This window comes from Streptopelia decaocto (assembly GCF_964273445.1).
Source record: "Streptopelia decaocto genome assembly, chromosome: 3".
Classification (NCBI taxonomy): Eukaryota; Metazoa; Chordata; class Aves; order Columbiformes; family Columbidae; genus Streptopelia; species Streptopelia decaocto.
Genome location: NC_138656.1, coordinates 4,896,389 through 4,924,200, shown reverse-complemented (window position 1 = coordinate 4,924,200; position 27,812 = coordinate 4,896,389). Strand labels below are relative to the sequence as shown.

The 27,812-nt window shown below is 39.0% G+C and overlaps 1 protein-coding gene across 1 annotated transcript in view; it reads right to left on the bottom strand.

Moving 5' to 3' along the window:
• Positions 1-26,699, bottom strand: part of PLCB4 (phospholipase C beta 4) — a 184,002-nt gene extending 157,303 nt beyond the window's left edge. Inside the window, exons 1-2 of the mRNA XM_082049841.1 lie at positions 26,602-26,699; positions 7,927-7,986 (exon numbers count right to left, since the gene is read on the bottom strand). The gene's annotated coding sequence lies outside the window, so the exon portion shown is untranslated. The remainder of the gene's footprint in view (positions 1-7,926; positions 7,987-26,601) is intronic.
• Between the last annotated feature and the right edge of the window lie 1,113 nt (positions 26,700-27,812).

The window sequence follows — 27,812 nt, the reverse complement described above, 5'->3', positions numbered from 1 at the left end:
GAAGTAATTTTAAAAACACAGAAGTTTATCTTTTAGGTTTCTCAGAATATCTTACCAGTTGCTTACCTTCATTCTTAAAAACAAATTTGTTTACACAAAAGCAGGCCATAAAGGCCAGCACAGATAAAAGCCAACCAGTTTTCAGGCAGACAGACCCGGATGAAGTTAAGGAAGGCAGAACTGCTTTTTTAAAGGAAAAAAGGGTACTAGCTTCAAATTCAGCAAAGTCAAGTACCAGTTCATCTGAACCAAAAAATTTCCATTGTTATAACTCAGATATTACAGAATATTTGATCTGCCTTTCAGAGAGAGAGTTAAATTGCTTAGTGGGCTACATATAAGGCTTGACATGTGCAAAAGCACATCTTACTAGGGGAAATTTAAAAATACATTTATTTTGTTTCCAAAGAGAAAGGTTCTGAAGAGTAACGAAGTACTAACAGGAGGCAGGTATGCCTGACTATCTTGCAGGAAAGGACCGACTGAATTCATAGAGCCAGCTGCCCAGCCTAGGTGAATTCAAACCGAAGACAAGCCACAAATATTTTAATAGCTAGGTTAACTGGCTTTTCTCCTCCTCCAAGGTCTCTAAAGAAGGAAAGATGGAGTTGCTTTCTCAAGGCTAAAATATAGCTCAGCAGAAGAAAATGACTGAATTTTTGTCAGACTGAGCAACACACTTGCTCACAGAGAGAAGCTGGATATACACATCTGGCCATCTAGACGTGATCTAATGAGATAAGTGAAGCACGGCTTCCTTTGTACGAGAAGAGTCTTGATCATCAAGCCGTTTATAAAAACACTCACTGCATAGATGGTATAAAAGTGTTCCAAGTGTACAAGGCCCCTGCAGATCTTGAAAAAGCAGTCTGTGTATCACCACAAGAATTACTTGTAATATCTACATCAACTCCAGAGATGTGGTCCCAACTGCTAGCCCAGCATGCAAAAGACCTCATAATGATCTTGTTTACAATCCAAGTTTTCAGTCTGGTACAGACCAAACAGCAAAAAGTGCAGTTATGAAATCTACGTAGATTTACTTTCTACTTTTCATTGTAAGTTTTAACAAGTCTTATTAATTTTGAAAAGAAGAAACAACAGTTAAAAACATAAACAACTGAAAAGTGGAATGTGTGTCGTTAAGCAATAAACAACATTCCATATTTCTCTGTCTTTCCCCTTTGTTTTACAGAAAATAACTAGACAGCAGTCTCATCATTCCACATACTGTAACTTTCAAAACTTGGCAAGGCAACTCTTACACATTGTGTTTCAGATCCAATAACTCAATACGTGCTTCAAAGATCTGGCAGCAGTTCTTTTGGGAGTTATTTCCTACTTTTCTGGCTTATGCAACCTGTCAAGTTTGGAAAATTTACACTCGGTAGGTTAAGAGGATGTACACAGAGAATGAGGAAATTATAATAACCACAATCATTATAAATGAAGTTTTGAATGCAAATTTGATTTGCCACAGATATTTCCATCGCCTGCAAGAAATCATTCTGATGCGGAACAACACATGCCATCTTCTCAGATTCCAGTTTTCACAGGTACTGCGCTCAAAAAGGATTTCTGCAGTTAAATAGCTGCCCATAAGGCAGACTCCATAACTATCTTGCACATGCACACTCCCAGTTCTATAATGCAATACACATTTTAAGAGCAACAAAATCACATGAGATGTGAACAATAAAACAAAAGCAGGTTCTAGGAAAGCCACAGGATGATACAGGGTTTTGCTTTTGATTAGAATCTGTTTACTTAAACAGTCAACCGAGCATTGCTGCTCCAAACCAGACCACAAATGTAATTAGAGAAAACATCCCTCTGAAATTTTCCATAGTTTAGGGGTTTAGAGAAGTTGAAAATACTGGAAGGAAAGGAAAAAAAATATTTCTAAATACAATGCATTTTCTGGAAGTAATTTAGTAATTTTCTTTTTGGCTTCACCATAAAACAGTAAGAGCTAAAGATGAACGCACTATTCATCTGGCATAAGAAGACACATCAGTTTAAAAAAAAATAAATCTACTGGGCAAATAATCTTGGTGTATCAATACTAGGGGTTAGCAAATAATTTCAATGGGAGAAGAGAGTCAGAACTGAATAAAACATTTTGTCCAAACTCTGCTGTGCGTATGACCTCTTGCTTTCTTCCCCACCACATACGTATTTCCTACATCTGACAGCTTTATTATTATATTACCACTTTTTCGATCTTGCTTCATTCATTTTGCAGCTCTCCTCATACCTCCCAGATTGTTCTGCTTATTCTTTCCGTTTCTCTCTTTTTTTATACACTTGGCCTCAGTTGAAGTCAACGACAAAGATCCTACTGACCTGTCTGCAAAGGAATCCCTTTGGAACACAGAAATGTCACTCACTATGCCTCTGCAACCACTGCCTTGCAGCTTTCGCACTGAGTCATGCTGTCTGAGTTTAGATTGAGAAACTAGAAAGGGAAGTTTCCTCCACTCCTTTCTACTCTATGCTCTCCGTTTCCAGACACACATTCCTGCTGGTTAGTTAGAGAAGACTCTCATGCTCTGGTTTCCTCCTGGAGCCAGTTTAATTCACAAATAAGGAAGAAAGAAAATGATCCAGGCAAAGAAAAACAAAACAAAACCCCAAAAAAAGGGCAGGGGAGAGGGGAAACCACAAAGAACCCAGTATGTCTTAGTGAGCTGAGCCTGCATATGACAAAATGGTTTGCCAAAACTTCACTTTCTTCAGGTTTTATCAAGGCCTAATAATATGAGCTGTCATTTTGTGTCTCACATTTTCTGACCAGTTCATCCCACACTGTCTAGGTTTCCGTTCAAGACCAGGTTTCTTCCTTAGATCTAGTCTGAATCTACCCGCTATTAGTTTAAAACCATTACCCCTTGTCCTATTGCAACATACCCTACTAAAAAGTCCGTCCTAATCTTTCTTCTAAGTCCCCTTTAAGTATTGAAAGGCTGCAATGAGGGCTCCCCAGAGCCTTCTCTTATCCAGGTTAAAAATAATCTTTCAGAATTTTATTTAGCAGGTCTGCTTTCCAGACAGATCAGTTGCCTGATTCACTAGTTACTTACACAGACTTTTGGTGTGAACAAGCATCCAGGGACAAGAAATGCAGAGGCTAGGAGTGAGACTGGGGACTACTTTCTTTATCAGAAGTGTCAGTTTAAATGTACATGAAACTACAGGGAACCTGAGACAGTTACTACTGCTATAAATTACCTGCATGCTTTTGTTAGCACTTGTTTTTTAGCTCCCAGAGCTCTGCCTCCTCTCTGAACCACCAACTTTTCTCAGCCTGAGACCTTCATCAGTATAGAAGTTCTGCTTCTTCCATGCTCACCTTTTTCACCAAAGAGATCTAACCATCGCTGGATTTTGCTGTAACTAAACAGAACAGTCTTTCAAAGGAAAGTATGAAGACTACATGATCACAAACAGCAGGGAATGTTTTGAAAACAATGCTTCATCTGGATTCAGTGAGCTTCATTTATTTTTCTTTTGCCTCTCTATTTTTGTTTTATACTGTTGACTCCAAGTTCTAATGACAGAAGATATTTTAAGCATTCCTGACCTAGAAATGTGCTAAGAATAAGAGAATTTTTATAAAGAAAACACTGTCCATCTGAAGGGAAACTGAGGGTATACTCCACCTAAATAAGCTATGCATGTTGTTTACAAACAGCAGATAACTTTTCAGACCTAAAAAGAATTCAATTACCAGAAGCCAGAGATAACACGTACAAAGAAACAGCCTGTAGGAGTCAATGGACCCGATTAAGAGAACAGTAGTAAGATTCAGGGCCAAAATAGATGCTACAGAGCAAAATTCAGCTCAAATGGAGGATACTCACACAACATATCTTAATTGCTGTGCTTATCAGTGACAGGAAGAAGATATACAGTGGAGACACAGTCTAAAGCTAGGATTGAAAACCCTTTAGTTTGAGAACAGCAATCTAAGCAAATTGCACTGGTCTCTAACAAGAAAGCAACTTTTTTTTATTCTCCCCTATAAAGCGTGACTTCCATTTTAGGAGCAGTTACCATGCCTCATAAAATGACCAGAAAGCAAATACTTTAGGACTAAAACCCATCCTCGATTCTGTCAGTATTTAAATGAATAAGCTCAGCAGGTGTGACAATGGAGTCAGTACAGATCCACACTAGAATTGAGGAAAACAAGCACAAATATTTCTGCACTTGTAGCAGACAGATTACAAGGTCATCAAGGTTTAGTCTTCTCAACTAAAGCAAGTAAGCAGTGTAACAATAGAAATTATAGTAGATAATTCTTACAAGTATGTTGGTGTGCACAGCGCCACATTAACGGTGTTTGTGGTTGCACTTGCAGTACTTTGACAGCTACAAGATGTCATCTGTAGCTATATGGCACTATTTTGGAGGCCTCAGAAACGCGAACAAGTTAGTCACACAAATCTACCAAGTACTCCCTCAACTGCTAAAGCAAAATTAGCAGTTGCTTCAGCTCTAAAGATCATAGCAGACATAGTCTGTTAATCTTCAATACTCTTTCAGAACCTAGAAGAGCCAGTAGCCAGTCTTCTATTTTGCAATCACAAAGGGAACGGAAAACTTCAGCAATGGTATGATTAAGTGATCTGTTAATGATGATCTTGAATACAAAACAAAGCTGCATCATTTCACCTCCACATTTTTATCAAGCTTTAGGTTCATCTACTCTGCCCCTACTCTGCCAGGGTACATCGGACCGCTTGATGAAGAGGCTTCAGGTAATTATAAGACGAAGTACTTTTTTTTTTTTTTTAAAGTGAAGACTACAGACTGTACCACTGCAGAACATACAGAAACAGGTAAAGAGAAACAAAAGAAAGTCATACACACAGACAAATACACCTAACACATTAGCTCCTAATATTCCTGCCCTCCTTCTTGTGATTCTAGCCAGTTGTCCATTAGGTGCTCATAAAATCAGGGCTAAGGATGCAATTATTCAATGCCACCTTTAAACATTAATGGACAGCATTTTAGTACTGGAAATGCTTACTATCTTTTACAGTTCAACTTATCTTTGGTGATGGCTCTAATTTGCATCCCTCCCTTCCTTCACTTTCATTCAGTCAGGAAGGTATTTCAACATTTCCAAAGCAAGAGGGAGTCAGACAGCAGTTTGAGAAAAACATTAGTGTTTTTTCATCACAGTCTGATCCAACTATTGCCTGCCTACAGGATAAAAAAAAAGAGTTCACCAGTGACTGCTCCAGTGTGCTGCTAAATCCTGAACAGAATTATTAGCAGACTCCCTTTTCCACAAGGCTGGGCTGTACCCAAATCAGAGACTGATGCCTTTTCTCATATTTCCCATGTAAATATACCCTTTTTTTAATGACAAATTTTTAATCACATAAATAGGATTAATATAGGCAGCACGTAAATTGGTTCTTATCAAGCATGAGATACAGTGATAACTAAGCAGCCCCTTGGGTTTGATAATGAGGCTGGGGTGAATGCTGCTCTTAGCTCCCCATCTAAAAGACAGTGGCACATGAGTACCCACACAAGAGAATGGGTAATTTCATCAAAAATACACATGCCAAATAACCTGACTCTGTCCTTTAATCTACAAAAAAAATCTGCAATTCTAACCTGTAAAAATACCACAGGGATCTTATGTCACCTCCATAAAAATCAACTAAAAAGTGGTGATGAATAAAATCAAAGAGGGAACTGTGACGATTTCATTATTATTCCAGTCAGGAATGCCCAGTGAACATTATGCGCAGCCTCACATTATACACTTTGACAGGGATCCAGCACTGCTTCCTTCCAACAGTATTGGAAACAATAGTTTATTAAAAAAATTTTCTTTGCCTAGTTCTCTCTTCAGCTCATTCTCTTTCAGAATAGCACAGGGGTCAAAGTTCCTGTAGCTCCTGATGGCATTAAAGGGAGCATGATTAGAGGTAATGATGTGTAACGATAAAGGCAACATCTACCATTTGCACACTCGTGTCCTCCCACCACAATGTAAATAGAATAAACCTGTTAAGGACAGACTGGCTGATCGCATCTCCTGAAGAAATACTGTCTAGAATGACAGTGTAATGAAACAGACAACAATGCATGATGGTCTCATTTAATATTTAATAATATGATGTCAGCATTATTGCTACCAAAAAACCTCTCCCACACATCCTCAATGTAACTAGTATTAACTACAGTATGCTGCTTTCAGACCCTAAAACTGACTGTACAAATTGTGACAGCCTGGGCTATTTTTGTTCTGGTTTTGCTTTGTTATTGAGAAAAATTCTCTTCATATTTACTTGATGTAAATTCTGAAGTTCTGGAATTTGCTGTACCAAAAGTTTTTGAAGTCTTTCAAGATGATGTGTGAAACCTATGGCATATCCTTATGCATGCTATGTTCAAACGGTTAAAAATGGGTCCAAGTGGAAAATGAAAAGCAACATCCTTAGCTTCCTTCACCTAACTCCATATGTACTGGCTTTTCCCTCTATTACATATAGTTTTATTTTGAAAGCACGCAAGATGCTCAAATGCAATAGCTGTTCAATGTAAACTGACTCATTCCCTACTTCTTTACCGATTTGAACAAATCAGCCAATTACCCCAGCAGTTCTGTCATCGGTGTGATTTCACTCTAAGTCTCTAGTAGGAGTTCTACTGCTTGCACCTGGATAAGAAGATAGTGCTATCTGTATTTTCAGACTTTTGCTCTAAGAAAATATTTACAGTAGCTTCTACTTGTCAAGAATGATATTTCTGGCCAATGTAGGTTTACTTTTTTCTTTATGAAACCGTACTTGTGCCCACAGAAGAATTCTTTTTATCAGTTACAAATAAACAAACCAATTGTGATAGAACACCAGGTCACAGTGCAACAAGTTCCCAAATCCTTGTGGTATACAGTATAGGGATCAAATAACAATGAAGTGGAAAACGTGGTGGTTGTACATATGTAAAGCAGCACCTATGATCAATGCACCATTACTTCTAATTCTAAAATTCTAGATGACCAACACAACAATATCCTCTGGTGTCAATGACTTTTCTGGCACTGAAATAGTCCTGCAAAAGATTCCTCTAGAGCAGATCTATCTGCAATTGGAATCCTCATCTGAGAAATCATCTCAGATAATATCAGAGAGTTCTACACTCTACTTGCATGTGCAGTGCTCTGCTCTTATGCAGTAAGGATGGGCAAAGAACTCACTTAAGCTAAACAGAATGGCTTGGCCAACAGAGTTTGGCACTTCTGGAGAAAAAGTAGCTTTCAGACAGCAGAAGTCAATAGGGTAAGAAACCTTGATGCCAGTGGGATATATAAAACTACACTTAAGTCTAGGAGTATGTATGAAGTGAACATAAGTTGATGTGCAAGTGACCCAACCCTGAACTGGGGGGAGGGGGGGAAAAAAAAGAAAGTGTTTTCCACAAATTGGAGGTGAGAAGAATCTGCTGGAATCACATAGAGATTAGAGCACTTAAATTGCCTTTGCAGCTGTTTTAAGAATGGCTCCACATTACCACTGTGGTTTAGTCAGGCCTGGGTAGGGGGGATAGGAAACAAAAGATCAGCTTATTACTCACCTGTACTTCCCAGAATGTTAGGCTACTACAAAAAGCTGAGGCCACAGAGGACCTAGAATACTGCCATCCACCTGTGTCACTGATCATCCTCACACACACAGTTCCTTAGAGTCAGGGCATGTGGTTTTCAGGATTGCTCAGCATACTCGGAATTCGCAGAGTTATGACCTAAATTTCTAATAACACCTCTCCTCTTGTAAAGCCCAACCATTGTTTTTTCAGAATACATTTCTTGTTCTACTAATATGAACAGCACAGCATTGAAACATTAAACCATATTTAAAACCTGAAGTAAATAATCTAGTAAAAAAACCCACATACCTTCTGAAAATCATAAATTACTCTGTAGAAGTGTCCATTGTAGAAAATGTCTTCCTTTCCCTAAAACAAACAAACAAAAAAGCCTTAATTATGCATACTAATATTTAAATACCTAATAAAATACATACCTATACCTAAGTAATTGTATGAGGGCTTAAAGCAGATATAAGCACAACAGACATGCAACAAGCAAAGCAGCAGATTAACAGACACCAGAATGAAAAGGACAAAGTGAAGTCAAATCCCAATTTAGGTTAGAAATTGACATATTATAAGAGAAGAAGTTTTAAAAGAAAAAATAACAAGTGTATTCCGCATTGAAATAATATGAAATTAACTGTAGCTCTTTCAAATAAATCTCTATCAAGAGCTTCTACACATTAGTTCAGAATCTGTATTTTTCACTCTTTCATTAAGTTTCTTTTTTTTTTTTTTTCCTTTAAAGTAAAATAATTCAAGCCTAAAATTGAGCATATCCACTAAGTGCATACTCAGGATTAAATCTGACCTGATGCCTTTTAAGTTTTATGAGATACGGAAGAAGAGAAAGAAAGAAAAAAAAAGCCAAAGCATGTTGTAGGTCTAGTGTTTGCCTTGAAAACACATGGTGCAAAAAACCACCCAAAGTAGCACAGTAGAGGGACTGAGTACCATGGCAATCACAATTATAGCAATGAGAGTAGTTAAAGAAAATAGTTTCCTGTTCTGCTGAGTTCTCCCAAAGTTGCCCAAAACTTCCATTAAACCAGAAGTTTTTCCAAAACATGAACAGCAGCTCTGAGAGGATAACATCTAGGTACTTTGTTCTCATTAAATATTGACAGTGCACTCTTCCAGTAAAAGACTACACAGTGCCTTTATCTGATTTTTTTTGTTGTTGTTATTGTTGTTTTAGTACCTCAAACTCTATCATTTTGCTACTGCACTTTCAGGCTGGCCTCAGTAGCTCATCATTACATGACAAGGTATCACCGGGTCTCCCACCACCTCACAGCTGCACACAGAAATGTCCTTACACTTACTTCTGGGGACAACTAAGGCCAACTTAATGCTAAAATAAACTCACTATTCAAAACATGTTTCTGTTGGAAAAGCAAAGACATTACAAAAATACTTTCAAGCATATAAGCTACTCTACTAGTCCGCAATGGGATATACACCTCAGATATTTTTGTCATCTTCCAGATTGTGGTCAAATTTCAATATGGTTACATCAGAGTAAAATCCTGCACAGCTCCACTGAAATTAGTAGCATCATACCATACCTAATGCACATAACAGAAACAGAATCTGCTTCTCAATTGGTTTTAATAATTTAAAGCTTTCTGGGTAAAATTGCCATTGGGCTCTGAAATTTTTCATATTCCATGTAAACAGATGAGTACAATCTCATAAATTTAGTGGGAAAAAAAAACCAAAAGTTTCTTTTTAGTTATGAAAATACCAGAAATCTTTTTCTTTTCACCAGATTTTATTCAGAAAAACCCCACCATTTAAATTTCTCTACTGTTGAAAAAAAAAAAAAAATATATATATATATATATATAAAATTTTTCAAAACTAAGTAAATCGGCTGGTCTTAAGTACCTTGATACATATTTTTTGCAAAGGATCATTAATTTTATATTCCTCACTTCCTGAACACCTAACACGATAGACACCACAAGATCTCAGCTGCAACTGAACACCTAACCAGGAGGTGAGGCATCAAATTCTGAAGTGTCCAATGGTCATTACTGGCCACAACACAGATTTCTTGACTATTGCTCAGTAAGGCAAGACTCATTTCTTGACTAGTCACCTGAACTTTCCTGTCACCTTAAACATACCATATGGGTTGCCTCCTTCTCTCTCTCTTCCTGTCACTTAACCCCCTAGTAACCTACTGGGAAATGACTTACGTTTTCAAAACCCCCAGGTAAATCATGATGAACTTTTGAAAGGATAGACAGCCTTAGACTCTGGGCTTATCAAAATTTTTTTTAATATTGGTTTTTGAAGCAGAAAGCAAGTTTTCATCGACAGGGATCTAACATACATGTTTCTTTTTGCACCTGCCATTCTCTGAAATGATCGGGGAGTATGACCTGACAGGAACACACTTCTAGAAGTCTATTACTGTCTTCCATTTATGGACACCTGGCTAGGGACAAAGAGCACTTCCGTGAGTTACCCACTAGGAGACTGAAACATTAAAATCCAATAAGGACCTTTTGCCTGATTCTAATTAGAAGTGAAGTCTTAGTACTCAATTTGGAAAATACCATTAGATTCTTAATTTAAACATGACAATTTTAGCTCATCAATATATCCTATTCTGTAACAGTCATTACCTACCAAATCTTAACTAATTTTGCATGCAAAAGGAACGCCAACCATGCTTTATCTGCTTATCTTTAGACACAGATTTTTTAACATTTACCACACCTAAATTCCCTATACAGGAATCTGGATCTTTAGTTTCTAAAAAGGTCCTTCATACATCTTTTTTTTTTTTTTTTTTCTCACAATCTGGAAAAAAAACCCAATACCACATGCAAAAAAAAAACACAACCACACACAAGACCCCCCCCCACCAACACACAAACCAAAAAACATGAAAGAAATCACTCTCACCCTAACACTAGGTCTTTGATAAGATGATGCCAGCTGGTACACACTTGTGGGAAGGAAGCCACACTTACCAAAGCAATGTTATATCAGCCCCCTGCCTCCTAGCAGCAGGGTTGTGCGCTGCTGGGTCTGCCTTCAACAGGGCAAGCTGTTCTAGCAAGGGCCACGCCATCAAATTGTTCATTCTCATGTAAAGCCTTTGAGAAACCTCAGCTCCTTCCTGGAGTGGAGCTCTGCCAGGGACATCAGTCTGTTGCTGGTGACACACTCTACACACAATTCAGTGGCTTCCTGCTCAAAGCATTACATAATTTGACCCTCTGGCATATTTTTCTGGAACATTTCACATACTTATTCACAGAATCAGCAGCCTCTTTGGTTACCAGATAACTCTGCACCTTTTCTCCCCTGATACTGACCTAGATGGCACTGACTACAGGGCATATGGCTGGCTGTTCCCAGGTAAATAAAAAATGGACAGTATGATTCACAGATGCAGACAAAAGAAGCAGCTAAATACACAGCTAAACACAATTATTGGTTGATAACTTCAGAAACAGAAAAAAAAATAACATTTCACCCATTTCTGCCAAAGGAATACCATGATGGAAAATATATTCATAAACCGTGTGGTTTTATTAAGGGTTTTTGCATTTAGTTTCACTGAATTATCTCAGAAACTTATTAAACAAAGAAAGTACACAACCTGCTGCTAATGCCACACACAATTCACACTTAAGTATTAGTTCTACATCTGAGTCCAGCCATGCAGTCATAAGAGTTCTTGACTCAGTTTCAGGGTGGATATCACTAAAATGAAAACACACTTCCTGGTGTTTGCTGAGCAAGATTCAGCACACCCAATGCCTGAAACAGTCAGATTATTTCCACAGAGACTTCAAATAACTTAGAGCCCAGAAATTATGCTTTATGAAAAGCATATCAATCAATAATAGTTAAGTACGCTCTCCAAAATTATTTATAAATAATAAAATCTTCCAGTCTTCTTCCTACAGCGAACATATTATACTTATGTGATAAAACCACATCATTTAAGCCAAGCCATAAAGAGCGGCAGCATTTGCACAATATAAAACAGTACCACAAACTCTCATCTGCGTGCAAATGTAACAGGCCTAAGACACAATCTGCAATTTGAGTCACAGCATTTCAGGGTATCCTGGATGTAACAACTATAGACTATCCTAAAGTTCCTAGAGGTAGTTTTAGCTATGTTTTAGGATGGTCATATTGGGGGGGAGGCAGAGAAGTACTCTATTTTTACAGTCATCTATAGTAATTATTTGGAACCAAAATTATTGTGCTGCAGTTTAAGAGGTTTTCGATCTATGAAATTACTCTCTGCTGCTGAAAGCATTAACAATCCAAGATTTCACAGCACTACAAAAAATCCAGCTCAATTATGAGTAAATGCTTTTACTCTGCTTGAGCCAATGAAATTAATTATTTTCATGAAAAACTGCACTCCAACTAAAAGTTTAGGAGTGTCTCACCATATCCAAACAAAAGAGAAATGAAAGGGCAATCACAGACACCTGGGCAGCCATTGGGGCACATGCAGTAGGTGAGAAGACGATAGATGCTTCTTCCAAGCCAGCAAGCCACCAGTTGCCAGCACTTTAAATCACTAAGATAAAACACAATCATCTAAGGTCTCCAGGGAAACCTCAGCATCATCACAGAAATCCTACTGCAGCTCAGTCATTCTTTTTGGGATGGGCCTTGTGTTTCAAAAACTGGGAGCTTACTTCTTGTCATTCATGTTTTGAGATGTAGTCCAGCAACTCCAACATAGCATGTTATAATGTATGCTTTTATTATCCCAGTCCTTCATAACAGCAAGAGAAAGCAGCATTATTTTTCCCCTGGAATATTTAGAGATAATTACATATCTGTTATAATACAAGATACACTGCACTGTGCAAAATAACACAGAATAGGCATGCCATTTTATCCAAACCTCTTTGTCCCACAACACATGTGAAAGTACATAGCTGATCATAGTAGGTATGTTCCACTTCCAAATGTACCAAACAGATGCACTCAGCTTTTTCATACAGTCCCTTTTTTGGCAGCTATATGAAGTTATACTTTTCTTTCTTTTTTTTTTTTTTTTTATTATTTTACAAAACATTTTTAATTACTAAAGCCATCTGTACTTCTAAAGAACAGTCTCTTCCACCCTTCTTTCCTTCCTACTGGGCTGCAGAGTGAAGATGCAGCAGTGGATTTACAACCATTTTTATGCTAGCAGGTGTTATACCACAACAAAACTGCTTTGCTTCAAGTTCAAGAAGAAAGTGGTGGGAAGAAGTTAACGTAACCAGCCATTATCAACAAAAGCAACAGAGGATGGCAAACCACAAGCCATTGACATTTAATTCATAGAAACATCTCTTCCTCTTTCTTACTCTGCTTTCCAATTTGTTTTAATTCCATAGGAGAATCTGAACTGGTAGTCACTTCATAATATACTGCAAGGTCCAAATGCCAGCAGCTTTTCTTGTCTCAACAAAATGTACAAAGCTGAAATTAAATTACAACTGGCTTAAACACAATTTTATTTTGCCTCCACCCACCTAGAACACATACCCTGTTCAAAGTAAACATGTTTAATCACTGAATAATATGAAGTATAAAAGAAAAATTTACACTGTAATAAACAGAGATACATTTCAAAACAATTTTGATTACTATCTCTGAATCTGGCTGCAACCAGCTAGCTAAAAGTGGCATCATTGTGATGGAAACAGCATGGTATTTCAATGCAAGAAAGTAAATGTATTCTACCAGATACTAGCACAGGAGTTGAAATCCACCCAAGAAAACCATTTGCATTATCCTGCCATAACGTTTTGACACTAAGTTTAAACATTAAGCTGCAAGTACAATACCTCTTTTTTAAAACTGATGCAATTTCTTGGGGCAAAATCTGATAGGGCTAGCCAGATTTCCTGACCACTAGTTTCTCCCAAGCAGAAAAAAAAAAAAAATGGGAGACATCAGTTTAATTTTTCATTTGTCCAGTAAACAGATCAAAGCATTACATATCTGCAAGCGAGGTTTACAGAGCCTCATTGTACAAACATCCTGAGCACAATGCTACAGTCTCCATTGAAACTAAATCTTTTACGATGGCAGCCATTACCTAGTCTGTGCTAGGTTGCACAATGTAAAAACTTACACTTAAAAGTGAGGCCAGTAACTTGGTAGTCCTACTTGACCAACAACTGTTAAAACATGCAGCTTGAATTTTTAGGCTGAACTTTGCAACATGTAATTAGAATTGTTTCACACTTATAGTTGCCTACATACTAAAAATGTGTTCAGCTTTGGGCTCTTCCTGTACCGGTATTACAAATTCATTGAGGGAAGAAGCATTTTTAAAGTATGTACAATGCCTGAAAACAGATTCCAGAACCACTATTAGATTACTGAGTGTTGTAAGACTGCAAAGTGTCAGATAATTTTTAGCATAGCTGAGACATCTTTCTAGATCTATGTGCTTTCTATATTAGATTGCAATTTCTGCCCAGACTCTTCTATTTCTTTTCTCTTCCAACTATGCAGTCGAGTTTGTTCTTTGTTGCCTTTCACAAAACTAAAAAAGAGGGAAGAAACAGAAGTAATACAACCCATATAGTTTTAGAACTGACAAGGATGTTCAGTGACAGGCCTGATGTCTGCAGCTACTTCAGTTCATTGAAAAAAAAAAAAAAAACATACATATATATGGTTTTGGCTTGATAGTTTCCCTTTAAGCAAAGCCTTGCTGATTCAAACTATCTGCACACAGTTGCCGAAAAATAAAAAAAGCCCATGAGGTTTGCTCTGACTTAAAGGTTTATGCAGGGAATCTTCATACCTAGAAATAACACTAAGAAACACATTTACATTTTTGCTGGAAGACTGGTGTCAAAGATTATATGAAAAAAGACTGCTTGATAAATATCCTATATCAGATTATACTTCTAAAAGTGAGGGGAATGGAACTTTGCTACTGCTGGGCTATAAATCAAACTGGATCTGTTCCTTAACAAAGGTATTAAAAACAATGGTCTCTAACACTGCATGAGACATCAGTCTAAGCAGTATGAGCAATGTCTTGCTCCATACCTTAAGCTGTGCTCCTGGGAGTTTCCCCTGGTATAGTATTCCCATGCCCCTGATTTGCTACACTTTGATTTGCAAGTCAAGGTCAAGACATAATTTACCAGAAGCGCTGTTACTAACACCTACGCTGCAGGCTTCTGTAAAGTCCTCTTATCACATTAAAAAAGTCTCAACAACTGGAATATAAAAAGATACAAAATCGTCATAATCATTCTGAAATTTGCTTTATACCGTTAGACACTTCAGCATGTTGAACTGAACAACAGGGATGCCATTTCTTTTTAATTTGTACAAAATAGGGTATATATATTCTAATTAAAAACACTGTGTTGTAGCGTGTTATCTCATCTGAGATATAAGCAAATGGGCATCAATCAGTTTTTTTAAGAAAGGCTGCATTGTAATAAATGCTATAAAATAAATAATGCAAGGATAGTTCCTGCCCCAGAAACCTTGCAATTTAGGACATGAAGGAAGAATCCTTAAGGGATCATACCAAACCTACCTAACATTCCTGAATTGACATTTACATTGTGCTGCACTTCTGTTCATAGTTAAGGACTAAGCTGGAATTATGCACATTGTTCTGATATGCACTGCTGAAGGTTGTTGTGTATCTCATTGTTCACAAGACAATGAGCCTTCATGCCAGGCATTATCATGACATTTAAGATAGGTATTGAAAAATACCATAATCAGAACACTGGGAGTGGTGGGGTTTGTGTGTCTTTTACTGTATTTAACCCAAGTCCTGGTTTAGAACAAAGAAATCCAATTTTAAAAATCCACTACAGCCAGATATGTTCTACATCCAAAAGAAAGGGGGAGGGCAGAAGGAGACTAAATGGTGGATTACCAAAAACCAACAAAAGAGCTTTCAGGCCAAGCCCCTGTCCCTCCTTTGTCACAAGAGGTCAGGTATTCTAACCCAGTAAAACTACCACACTCACAGCACGAAATGTGTCCTAATAGCCACTCCCTGCTCTGCTAAAACCGAGCTAAAAATTAATTTTGAAGATTATATCAGCCTCTATACAGTCATCTACAATTCCAGTGATTTCTCTCCATCCTGAAAAAGTGCATTCTTTCACAGCTGATCTCACAAATGGGGGGGCTTTTTTTTCCAAAACCTAGCATTTTTAGCAAGCACGTCAGCCTGGTGCTACGTTCAGAAATGGCCCAAATGTGAAAACAATATTATCAGCACAGAGCTAGACATGAGCTACAGAGCTACCTACCTTATCGAGCCCACACAAGAATAAAAAACGTAACACTGAAATAAACAGTAAAGTTTATCTACTCTGCTTCTCATCAGTTCTGCAAAGAACACCATCTTACCAATTGTCATCTCATGGACTTTGCTCTGAATGAGCTGCACTGAGAGCAGAACAAACCAACCACATCTTCAGTGACGTACTCCTCACACAGTAATTTCTTCTATTATTATTTTCCCTTTTAAGTGGGCACACAGTTTTGGCCTATGAATCCTTGCTTGTGCATAAACCCAGTCATGATAGTATTACAGTAAGAGAGTGCAGATAAATAGCAACCACCTTCCAAAAGGCACCTTGGATGAGGTGCAAAGTGATTTTGAGTTGAATACGAGGCTCAAATTGACTTAGGTTACATGCTTGTAACACACACGCACTTTGTCAATAGACATTGCTGAACCTAAAGAGCTTTTGTTAAAACTTTTAACATGGGCTTTTAACTTTTGTTAAAATTATGTTTCAGTCATTAACAGATGTCCTAATTACCATCTCAACTGAAGACTACTCAGCTAAGCAAAACACGCCCTACCAAAGCCTTTAAGACAATATTCTTTAGTTTCTAAGACCTGAGATGTGATGATAGCATGAAGAGATGGAAGGAAAAAAGAAAAGATGCATCCATTTTCAGTCATCTTTAAATAGGAATTTCTTTACATGATTAAAAACTGACTCAGAAGTATCACCTTCTCCCCAACTTCTGCAAAAAGAAAAACAGCCAGAAATTTTTTCGGACTTCATGTATACACAAGCACCTACTTTTTAATTGAAATGATGAGTTGACTTCCTAGTAACTGATTCAATGTAGTGGTTTATAAAATTAAGCAATATTACCAGAAGAGCAATTATAATTTAAATTACATATTACTTTTTAAGGAAGAGATGTACCTCACTTAACAAATATTATAGGTCTACAGCTTTACAAGTTTTAGGTATATAGTTTTACAGCTCTTAACAAAGCTGACACCTTACTCTGATAATTACTACCTCTAACACTTTGAAGAAATACCTCTACAGAACTTTCAAAAGAACAAGGCAAAGTAACATCTTTGCAATCCAAGTTTTGGTTAAAATTTCAAATTAGTTATGAAGGTTTTCATCAGTGTTTAAATGATGCTAAAGGCAGGCGTTATTTGTTTATGTATCAGTCTTTATCAAGGGAATATAAAACATTAAATAATTAAAAAAACTAAGCCCCAAAAAAGGCTAACGTAATTTTACACAACTGGAAAATCTCATATTTTGTTGAAATAAAATAGTGTTCTGTAAAGAAAACAACTGCATTAAAAAAAAAAAAAACAAAACAACATGAAAAAATACAGGAAACATTCTGACACTAAATTACAGTGGGATGGAGCCAACTGCTTAAAACTGTATAACGCAATGGTTAACACAGCAATGTAATTCCCTCTGCCACTTCTACCTGTGAAATTCAAAAAACTGTTTTCCAGTTTTCAAAAGCCTTAAAGTAATTGCCACATTGCTCAGCACCTCAATCATGGAGAACTGTATCAATCACCTGATGATTCAAAGTTGCCTATGAACTACTTGTGTATCTTTCTGCATAATTTCAGATCAATTCAATAGACGTTTCTAACACATAAAATATCTGAGAGCTGAAATTATAACTTTGTTTTCACAATATTCATTTTCAGTTGTTCTGTGTAGAGGGGAGGTGGATACACAAGATGAAAGTGAGCAGTGTCTCTTCAAGGATACATTAGAAATGAAAGCAGGATGAGATCAGTTAATATTATAGGGCACTGTTTGTTTAACTAAGCATAGCTAAATCAAAGATATATAAATCAGAGCACGCATTTCTCAACACATTGGTTCGGTTGATTTACAAAGTTTCAGTTGATGTCGCAAAGATCATTATATGACAAAATATAACCAGCAATAAGGCTCACTATTTTAAAGTACTCTAATTCATGCCAATTCATAGCTACTCATGTAAGTATTGCTTCCACCTCATGTGTTTTAAAATACAAGACACATTTACAAAATAAATGTGTGTTTGTATAGCAAAGAATTAACTACAAACATCTGGAAATGCATTTACATTACACAAGGCATTTAGTTCACCACAGGGGAAGGCTGTTAGAAACTAACACACAGGGATCTACACAAAACTCTGAAAACACGTCTTCCTTTAAAAAAAGAAAACAAACAAAAAATAAAAAATCCTCACCACAAATCTGAATAAATCAACTGGTAGATTGTCACTATAGCCAAAAATCAGCACATTTTACTTTTTCTGAGGCTGCAATTCAGTGAAAGGGTCAGCACTGAAAATGAAGATGCAGCAGAGAAATGGTGATTAATTTTTCATATGTGATCTGGACTACCGGATAAATGTCTAAGTGAGCTGTGATTCCCCTGTCTACACAGGGACCACAATTTTGCAGTACAGACTTCATTAATAAAAACCCTTCTAAATGAATTTGACCAGACTAGCAGAAATGAAGATTTATACCTTCCATACCAACCAAACAAAAACATGCAACAGCAACAACACTCAACATTTCTCCATAGTAATGATCACACAGCTCTCTAGAGAGATGAAAGAAAAATGCAGAAACCGATACTGCTGTTTCTTTTTCTTATCCATCTAAGCATCTGTACATCTTTACTACCAGCTCAATCCAGAAAACTAAGTGATCATCAGCTGTCTTTGCTTTTCAATGCAATGGTAATTAACAGCTAAGGTTGCAAGAGAGACATTCTGGGTACCCTCTCCTATGCACAAAACCCATACATCAACTCACAAAAGTACCAATACAGGTTACCAAGTTCATCATCAGCACCACACCAACTTCGTAACTCTCTCCAGGGCATGTCCAGTTAAGTATCATATGCTTCTTCCAAGGTGTCAGTCCTCATTAATTCAACAAGGGAAAAGATGGCAATACTCCCATAAAACCAGCGCAAATACTTCCATTAACTGATGCAAAGACTAATTTAATTGTAAGACATTTTCTTGTATAAAGACACACACAAAATGGTACACAGTTAGTAATTATTTTTATATTACTTTTCCTAGTTAGCTTTACGCTCTCATCAGGCTATCTCAAAGGAGACCATTTTATCAATACCTGTTGGCCAGGCTAGGCATATATGCCTGTTCCAGTACTTTCTCAGTCTGGGAAGAAAAAAAAATAATGCATGTAGGGCCAAACATACACAATACTTTAGGATGAATCCATGTAGACAAGAGTCTGCTTGAGGTTAGCAAAATTATACCAAGGATACCTGAACACAGGGAAGCAGCAACCTGTGCAACTAAAAAACTGTTTTATTCTGACCTGGGGCAAGGCCTTCTGAGAAGTTCTCTTCCCTGTCACCTGCTATAGTTACAGGTCAACAAAAAGCTGTTATGATGTCATAGCTGAAAACCAGAGCATCAGCAAAAAGAACAGCCAGAGTCTACTAGATATTGCCAGATTTGAAGGATTCAGGGGGGGCAGGAAGGGAAATTACTGTATCAGTTCATTTGCAGCTGAGAGATTACTGGACCAACAGTCACTCTCCAGGGTAAATGCAGATGTACAGCAGGGGCTAATTCTGGCTTTAGAGCAAGCAGAATAGCTTGTCAGGGTCTCACAGCCCAAGCTGTTGTGCCTGGGAGAATACGGCACCACCACCCCCCAGGTCAACGAGCAGCAGCTGAATCTCCTCTCCACTCAGACAGCCTGTGCGAGCCCTCAATTGTTCTTCAGGTCACATCTCTCCTCCCCTCCTCCCTGTCTCCAGAAACCCCCACCTTCTGCTTCAGCACGGGGATTCACCAATCAAAGCAGATAAGCATATTATGTGAGGGATGGCAGACAGGCTGAGAGGAATTTCTGAGAGCTCCCCTGCATCTGCAGCATACCAAGATTCAGGAGATTTCCAGTGTGGAAATTACAAGCTGAGCAGTGATGCTGAAGTGTTCACATTACCTGCAACTAACAGCTCTTATGCCAGACTGCAGCACCTAATTTGCAAGCTGCTCTGATATACCTGCAATCACATTCCATCTTCCCTTGTCATTTAATATATGACAATTATTCCTCAGCACATTTTGCTAGGGAAGCCGTACACAAATAACACAGACTGAAAGACCAGAAAGCAATAATTACTCAGTCTATTCTTTGCTGATGTCAGACATGCAGTACAGCTCTCTGAATCCCACAGAGAGCCCAATTAATCTGCACCAATCCTCAAGAACTGTATCTAAAGAAAAAAAAAAAAAAATCAAATAATCCAAGAGCCCCTGTCTGCTTTGCAGTCAAGATTTAGGAGCAATACACAGTCCATTTCATCACCACTCCATGCCACCCAACCTCTCCTTTAGCAGAAATATGCTTCAATATGCTACAAATAAACCTACTGGGAATTCATCAGCCTCTCACCCCATCTCTGCCCCTTCTTCAAAAATACTTTTACTTCCCTGATCAGGGTCCTTCATAAAAAAAGATTATATCAATGTTGTTTGGTTTAATAGATCACATTAGCCCAGCCAATGTAATGACTCCATGACTCTATTTTATGCTTCCCAATACAGCATTCATCCTCCATTTCCACTCACTCCTTTCTGAGCAGAATTCTGTAAGAATTAGAGCAAAATGTCCTTATCATGTTTATGTAATAAAACAAAGTAACTTGCATAAAGGTAGCAATATCCAAAATTATTGTTTGTTTGGATTTTTTGTTTGTTGTTTGGGGTTTGTGTATGGGTAGGCTTGTTTTGTTTGTTTTTTCTTACTACAGTTATCAGCTCCTTCCTACCTATGTTTCCTTTTAGCAGCTGCAGCAGTAGTAGTAGAGATGTCTAAAGGCAGAGACACAGTCAAGCATACTGAATCCAGAACAAAGCCTCTGCTAAGAGAAGAGTAGACAAGATCTGTACATGCAACAAGTATAGCACATACAGCAACATCAATATAAACATCTCCCCAAGCTTAGGAAGGAAAACCAAAAAGTAAGTATGAGACACATGGCAATCTCAGGCATGGGAAATAAATATGTTCAAGAAGGAGAAAAATGGGAACAGAAAACCCTGTAGAGTTTTGGAGTGGCCTAAAAGATCAAGGAATAAAAATTACCACTTTCTTATGAGAAGCTCTTTCATTCAACATATCTTGTTCAAAACCACAGTTTATCTCTCACAGACCTTCCTTATTGCTTGTTTTTTTCTACATTACACTGTTCACAGGATCGTGGAAACTCTAGATCACTGGAATTGGATAGATGCTTTTTATTAGCCTTTCAAGTCCTTACTCTTTTGCCCCCTTTACTAGTCGCTAACCTCCTGATCGCTTCCAGTTTGCAGGAGCATTTTGTGCTCAAGTTCAATATAGAAATTGTTAGAAAAGGAAAACTATCTGTAACTTCAAGAATAAATAGCCTGTTCTTATAATCCCTTTTTTGTACCCATTTTCTTCTTACCACAGTGTATGTAAACATTTCTGAAGTTCAATATATATTCTCTCTCAGATGACATATTGCTAGATTAACTGCAGATATAAAGTGCTTTTATATAACTATTTAATAGGTGGATGACACCTCTAAATTTTTAATCTCTTCATATTTTCAAATGGTATTACACATAAAAACAACAAAATACAAGCACCAAGCCTAGATTAAAACTTTTTGAATAAATCATCTATCAGTACAACATCTGAAAAAGAACAACAAAGAGTATTCAATCTGAACAGTCACTCTTGAACTTACCATCTATAATATTACACATCTTCTCATGGTCTTCTGAAATTGCCATTTGCAAGGTTAGCTCACAAAGAAAGTTACAATTTGAGAGCCACAAAGTCAACTGAATAGACCCAGCTTCTTCAGAAATGAGAGCGCAGAGGTGCGTGGTTACTTCAGCGATACTGATTTCAAGAACTCCACAAACAGTCCTTACAATAGACCACATTCCAAACAGACTGTCTCACATCATCTGCCTAAAGCTCCTGGTTATTGTTAATGGTTAAAGAAATAAGCTCTTATTTTGAGAAAAGACTAAGCAAGTGACCCTTAACTATCCAAGTGTAGAGCCTTAAGGTGGTACGATAACATGTTCCATATGAAATTGAAAGGCCCTAACTTTAGATGTATGACAGCTGCCAATCATTTAAGTCAAGTTTTGATTACTTGCAATTATAAAAGGAAAGCAAGAGACACAAGATGAGGCACTAGGAGCACTTACTGGTTATAGAATAGATTTTCCATCAGACAGCATGCAGCAATTGCAGAAAGTCAGATTATGGACTCAACTACTCATTAAATGGTCCCTGGTCATTAAACCAGGGAGAACAAGTGAGACTATTCCATGCCATATCTATGGTCTTTGTGATCTATAACATCTGTCCTATGAGCAGCTATTAGCCATTGGTTGCAGAGTCAAGACTGAGCCCAAGGTCAATAACTGGCAATGGAAAAGAATGGGAAGGCACAGAGAGATCCAAGTAAGAGCTCCATCTGCCAGAGAAACCTAAACCATGAAAAAGGCAAGTGGTCTTAAGGGTTGGCAACCTTGTTTTTCTCCCTTTTCATGACCATATACTACACGAAGGCAACGTAACCTTTCAATGACACCTGCATGGCTCCCCAGGAATAGGTTCTCTACCACACAAAGACTGACTGGTGTTTCTTAGAACTCCAAAGTTGAAATGAAACATTGCTCCCATTCACCAATATCATTGATCCAAGCCTAGTAACAAGGCGTATGTGAGAGTGCAACTTAGTAACAGTCTGTCTAAAGGCTGGGCTCTTCAGTAGAAAGCAGGAGAATGTTCTGTTTCACTCTTCTTCAAAAATCAGGATTCTTTTGCTATTGCTCAGGCACAGTTTTAATGAGTTCTTCATTCAGTGGACGATACCTAAAATGACTTGTATAGCCAAACTGACAAAAGAAACCGCAGCAATTCACTACCTTATACAAGCTCATGTAGGTCTTCAAAAGAAGGGCATGTTAAGTATTGATTTTTCTCGAAGCTCCCAGCAGTGACCATCTCACAGGGAAAAGATCGACAACTCATCATCCAGAATTCTGCTGGAAAGGAATCTCTGAAACCACAATTGTGCTGCGCCATCTATTTCTGTGCCTCACATAAGCCGCACGGGAGTATCTTGCCCTGAAAACTACAGAGTTCTGGCATTAGCACTCTGAGGACAGCTACGAAAGGGCTGTCCTGATACTCTTCCCCATGTTATGGCCCTATTCCAGGCACTCAGATATACCAGCATGTCTTCTTGGAAAATGGAAGTTCCTACTCGTATTAATTAATTAATTAATACCAGAATGGCTGGGAATCTGTCTTCTCCTGCAGTTTCACAAGGCTCTTTATCCATATTTACAAAGCTTCCAGAAAGCACTACTGTAAGAAGACGGGTGAGGACCAACAAGATAGATTTTCACAGCTTAGTGCTTACAGGGTGAGAACATAAGCAAAGCAGGATGGTTAATGCCAAAGTGCAGTATTTTGGTTATTTATACCATTGCAAACCCTCTATAGGTCAGATCTCCAGGAATATGAAGTAAAAAAAACAAAAAACAAAAAAAAAACCCCACACAACAAAGTCAAGTCAACACACACTTTTCCCTCAGCAGCAAAAGGACCACAAAGTCTACTCTCAGAAAGTCCCAGGAAATAAAAATTTATCTGAGCCTTTGAGGCATGCACTTAGATCATTTTGATGTGGTAAGTGCTATGCGTGCATCCTTCATAAGAATAAAACATCTTAAACAGTATAATCAAAAAACTTTTGAAAAGTTAGGAGTCTGGCTCATAAACATCTCCACCATGTGCAACTTCTGTAGACATGAAAGAGTCTTCCAAAAACTGGATATATTACATATCTTGCAAAATTAGTAAATGAACTCAAGTCATCGATTTTGCAATTTTGGAAGTAGCACAATGCACCTATTTATTAGAGAATGGAACTAAGCCCAGGCTACTCAGTAGCCGTCCTACAAATAATGCTTATGAAACCTTTAATAATGATTTCCACTAACAACCAACCAGAGATTTTATGATTTGGAAAAATTCACTTCTCAACTAATTTAAAACAATTCCCTGAATCTAATGGGGCAGATGATTAAAACTACAGAAGAGACCAGCCTTCTCTGAAATCAATGAGGTATCAATTTTCCACAACTAGCCACTCTTAGGTAAGATGCCTGGATTAAGTTTTTGTTCTGTCCCTTTCTCCCTTTCCCCTGGAAAAGGAACTAATTTAATTTTAAGGAAAATATTCATACAGCAGTTGCGGACTTCAGTATCTGGCAAATTACAAACAGGAAGGAATAGCAATTGAACTTCTAAAACCACCAAGGAAAGCAAACCACTAAACAACGCAAGTAGACCACAAAAAATGACAAGTTAAATAACAAAAAAGAAATACAAAATAAGCCATCTCAGTAAGCATAGAAATTATACTCCTACAAGTTTTCAAAACAGTATATGGAAACCTGGTGAAAATAAAGCTATCAGTTTCTACAAAGCTGTAGCATATACTTGACAGACTCACAGCATAGCCCCAAGTTCATCATCACAGCCAGATATTACTGGAACAAATGGCCAAAGACTGCAACAGAAGTCAGCAGTGTATATCAAGCCAAACCAACTTGCCATTATTTAGGAAAGGTGAAAGCAGAACACAACCAGTGATTTTTTGTGATATATAACAAGGAGGCATTTCCTCTGCCAGTAATGGAAATTCATATGAAATCTCTCTCCTCCCCTTTTTGGTCTTTCTCTCTTTCTCCTCAAGGTTCTTTCTTTCCTGCATGTTAAGAAAAAGCTGAGTGTAGGTTATGCATAAATTCATGACAGAAAATACTGTTTTAGAACAAAGCTCCTGTGCGTGGGCGCATGTCTATAAAATAAAAGGCATTGTTACTCTACCAAGTACGTAGCCACATCTAGCAATCAAATCAGATCTTAAAATTTTATTTTGACAGCTACATGCAGTTCTATTTTCACCTGACGTTTGACTTTCATATTAATACCTGGTTTGTAGTGATATCATCAAGAGATGAATCAAAACTGACAGTTGAAGGCAGAGTGGTATTAACAGCTGTGGAAGGGAATTCTCATCCCTGAAATCTGTAATTTATTTTAATTACTTTACAAAGTTGTCAGTTGCAGAGAGGAATAAACCTGCTCCCAACTCGTATTTAGAAACTATCTCTGTATAATACAAAATTGTTCAACTCTATATAACAATAATTATTTTGTGATACATAGCAATGTTAGGTACCCTTCATCTAGAGAAAGCCTACAAATACTATTAACATTACACTTTCAGAAGTTAGAAAAAATAACTATAAGTGAGTAATATCATCAGCTTGCTAAAACTGCTCTAGTAAACTACAGAATACAACCACAAACACAAATGTGTTATGAAAGAATCTGCTCCATCCTCTTGCGGCATCAGAAATGCGACATTTTTCCTAGAATCCTCATTAACTCCCATTATTAAACTGAAAATTCCATGGTGTAACATCAAGTGAAGTCTGGAAAATGCAAACATTATTTACATACTAAGAGAGCATGATGCACTCTTTACTGAAGATTTATACTGTGCAAGACTTTGCCTTTGTGTAGCCTTTACTGCCCGCCTTCCTTACAAAGGCATCCCTGTGGACACTTTTAACATTATATAAACTTCCCCAGAGATAAAGATTATTCTATAACTTTCCAAAATCATCTCCCTTTCAGAAAGCATACACGCATTATATACCTCACAACTGAATTAGAATTCCTGCGTTTCAACCAGATGCCAACATAAAAGAATATTTGGAATTTATTTTCAGATATTAAAAAAATAAAGAAGTCTGAGGCTGGATAACTGTAACTGGAAAGGATAAACAGTATTAAGTAACAGGTGTCTGATTGCACATAATTCAAAGTCATGCATCAAATACGGTGCATAGCCTTGCTGGCAAAACAGAAATAATGTTTTTGCAACTTGCTTTGAAAATTACCAGTAAGTGATTTAAAAACACCCGTGCAAATTATGGACACACAGACAACATAAGCACTTGTAACCCGAGAGACCTTTCAATGCATCTGAAGGAAAACAAACAAAAATCTCTTCAAAGGTGAGCCTTCCTTTCTCCAAGGAAGGAGAAAAAGACGGGAAAAAAACCAACCAAACAAAAAAACACACACAAAAAACCCACAAAAAAAAAAAAAAAACACAACAAAAAACAACACACTACAAGAAAGTTATACTTAACTACACAGAAATTTGTCACATCGCCCAGCACTGACAAAATCCGGATACGCTCAGAAACTACAGCGAGCTGCACAGCTGGCAGCGAAGATGAGAGAAACAATTCAACCACCAGTCACACACATACATACATAGAGATCTATACAATCTCACACACGTACACACAGACATACGTGTGTGTGTGTGTACGTCCATCTCCTGAGGCAGAGGGCCGGCGAGCCGAGGCCGGGAGCCGGAGCCGGCAAAGCCGCCCGGCGGCTGCCCCGGGCGGCGCGGGGAGCCCAAGGTTACGGCCCGGAGCGGAGAAGCGGGCAGAGTCGTTACCCGTGAAGGACGCGATGCTGCTGACAGACCCGCGAGCCCCCAACGGTCGCCCCCAACGGTCGCCCCGCGCGGCGCCGCCTCGCGCGCGCAGCCCCCCGGCTGCCGCCTTTACCTCAGCCGCCGGGGCGCGCGCCGCCGCCGGCCCCGCCGCGCTGCGCAGGGTGCCGGGGCTGCGCCGAGGCGACGACCTCCTCCTCCTCCTTCTTCCTCCTCCTCCGCACACTGTGCCTGTGTGTGTGCGAGCAACCCGCCCGCCTCGCAGCGCCGGCGGCTCCTCCCTCCTTCCTTCCCCCTTCTGCTCCCTTCTGCTCCCTCCTCCCCCGCCCCGGCGGCCCCGCCGCCGCACCCGCCTCAACCCCCGCAGCGCGGAGAAACGCGGAAGAGAAGTGGGAAACCCCACGGCCACAGCCGCCGCCTGGGCTGGGCGGGCCGACCCGCTCACCCCTCCTCCTCCGGACGCGGGCACCGGGCTCCCCCCGCCGCGCAGGGCCGCGGGCAGCGCATGGCAAGTGGGCGGCGGGGCCGCGGGCGCGGAGCTCCGCCTGCGCGGCCCCGGGCGCGGCCGCGCTCCCCCGGCCCTGCACCACACATACGTGTATGTACGTACACACACAGCGCATGGGGGGCCGTGTTTCTGTGAGGATGCCCGCGCCAGCGTGCCCGTGTTTACTATACGTGTTTAAAGGGTGGCTGAATGGAGAAGAAGGAAATCCCCCGTGTGCTCCCGGCCCCCGCCAGGCCTGTTGCCTTCATCACAGATAACACACGGCTGAAGAGAAAAATGGATGTTTCAGAGGCCGCTGGAGGGTTCCCAAACTCTCACAGTTTTTTTTTGTCTCAGAATTACTGTTGGACTCCTTGGGGTTTGTTTGAAGTGAGCAGTAGAGAAGGCTCGGCGCTGGGTAAGCAAGCTGAGGTCAGGAGCCTGGGATTCCCTCTCTGAATATCCTCCTCCATCCCTTTCACAGCCCATGACTGGCTGCAAACCACTGCGACGGATTGCCCACATACCACCCTGTGCCTTCCCCTGTGCTCCTCTGCTCTCATCGTGTGCCTGGTCTCAATTTTCCCTCTCTCCTTGTGATTTTACGAGAAGTGTTTTCCTTCGTGTCAAGAATAATGGCCCACAAAGTGCTGAGTTTTGCAGCCAAAGCAGGCTCCCCATCCCTTTTCTCCTACAGCTTGCCCTTTTGGACTTTAATAGTGAACTGTTGAGTTTGGCCACCCAGGGCCTGCAAGTCAGCCATCCCAAAGGGACACTGGCACCAAGAGCCAGCAGCAGCACTCAGAAGGAAGGAGGGGTGGCCACCTGCACCTGGAGAT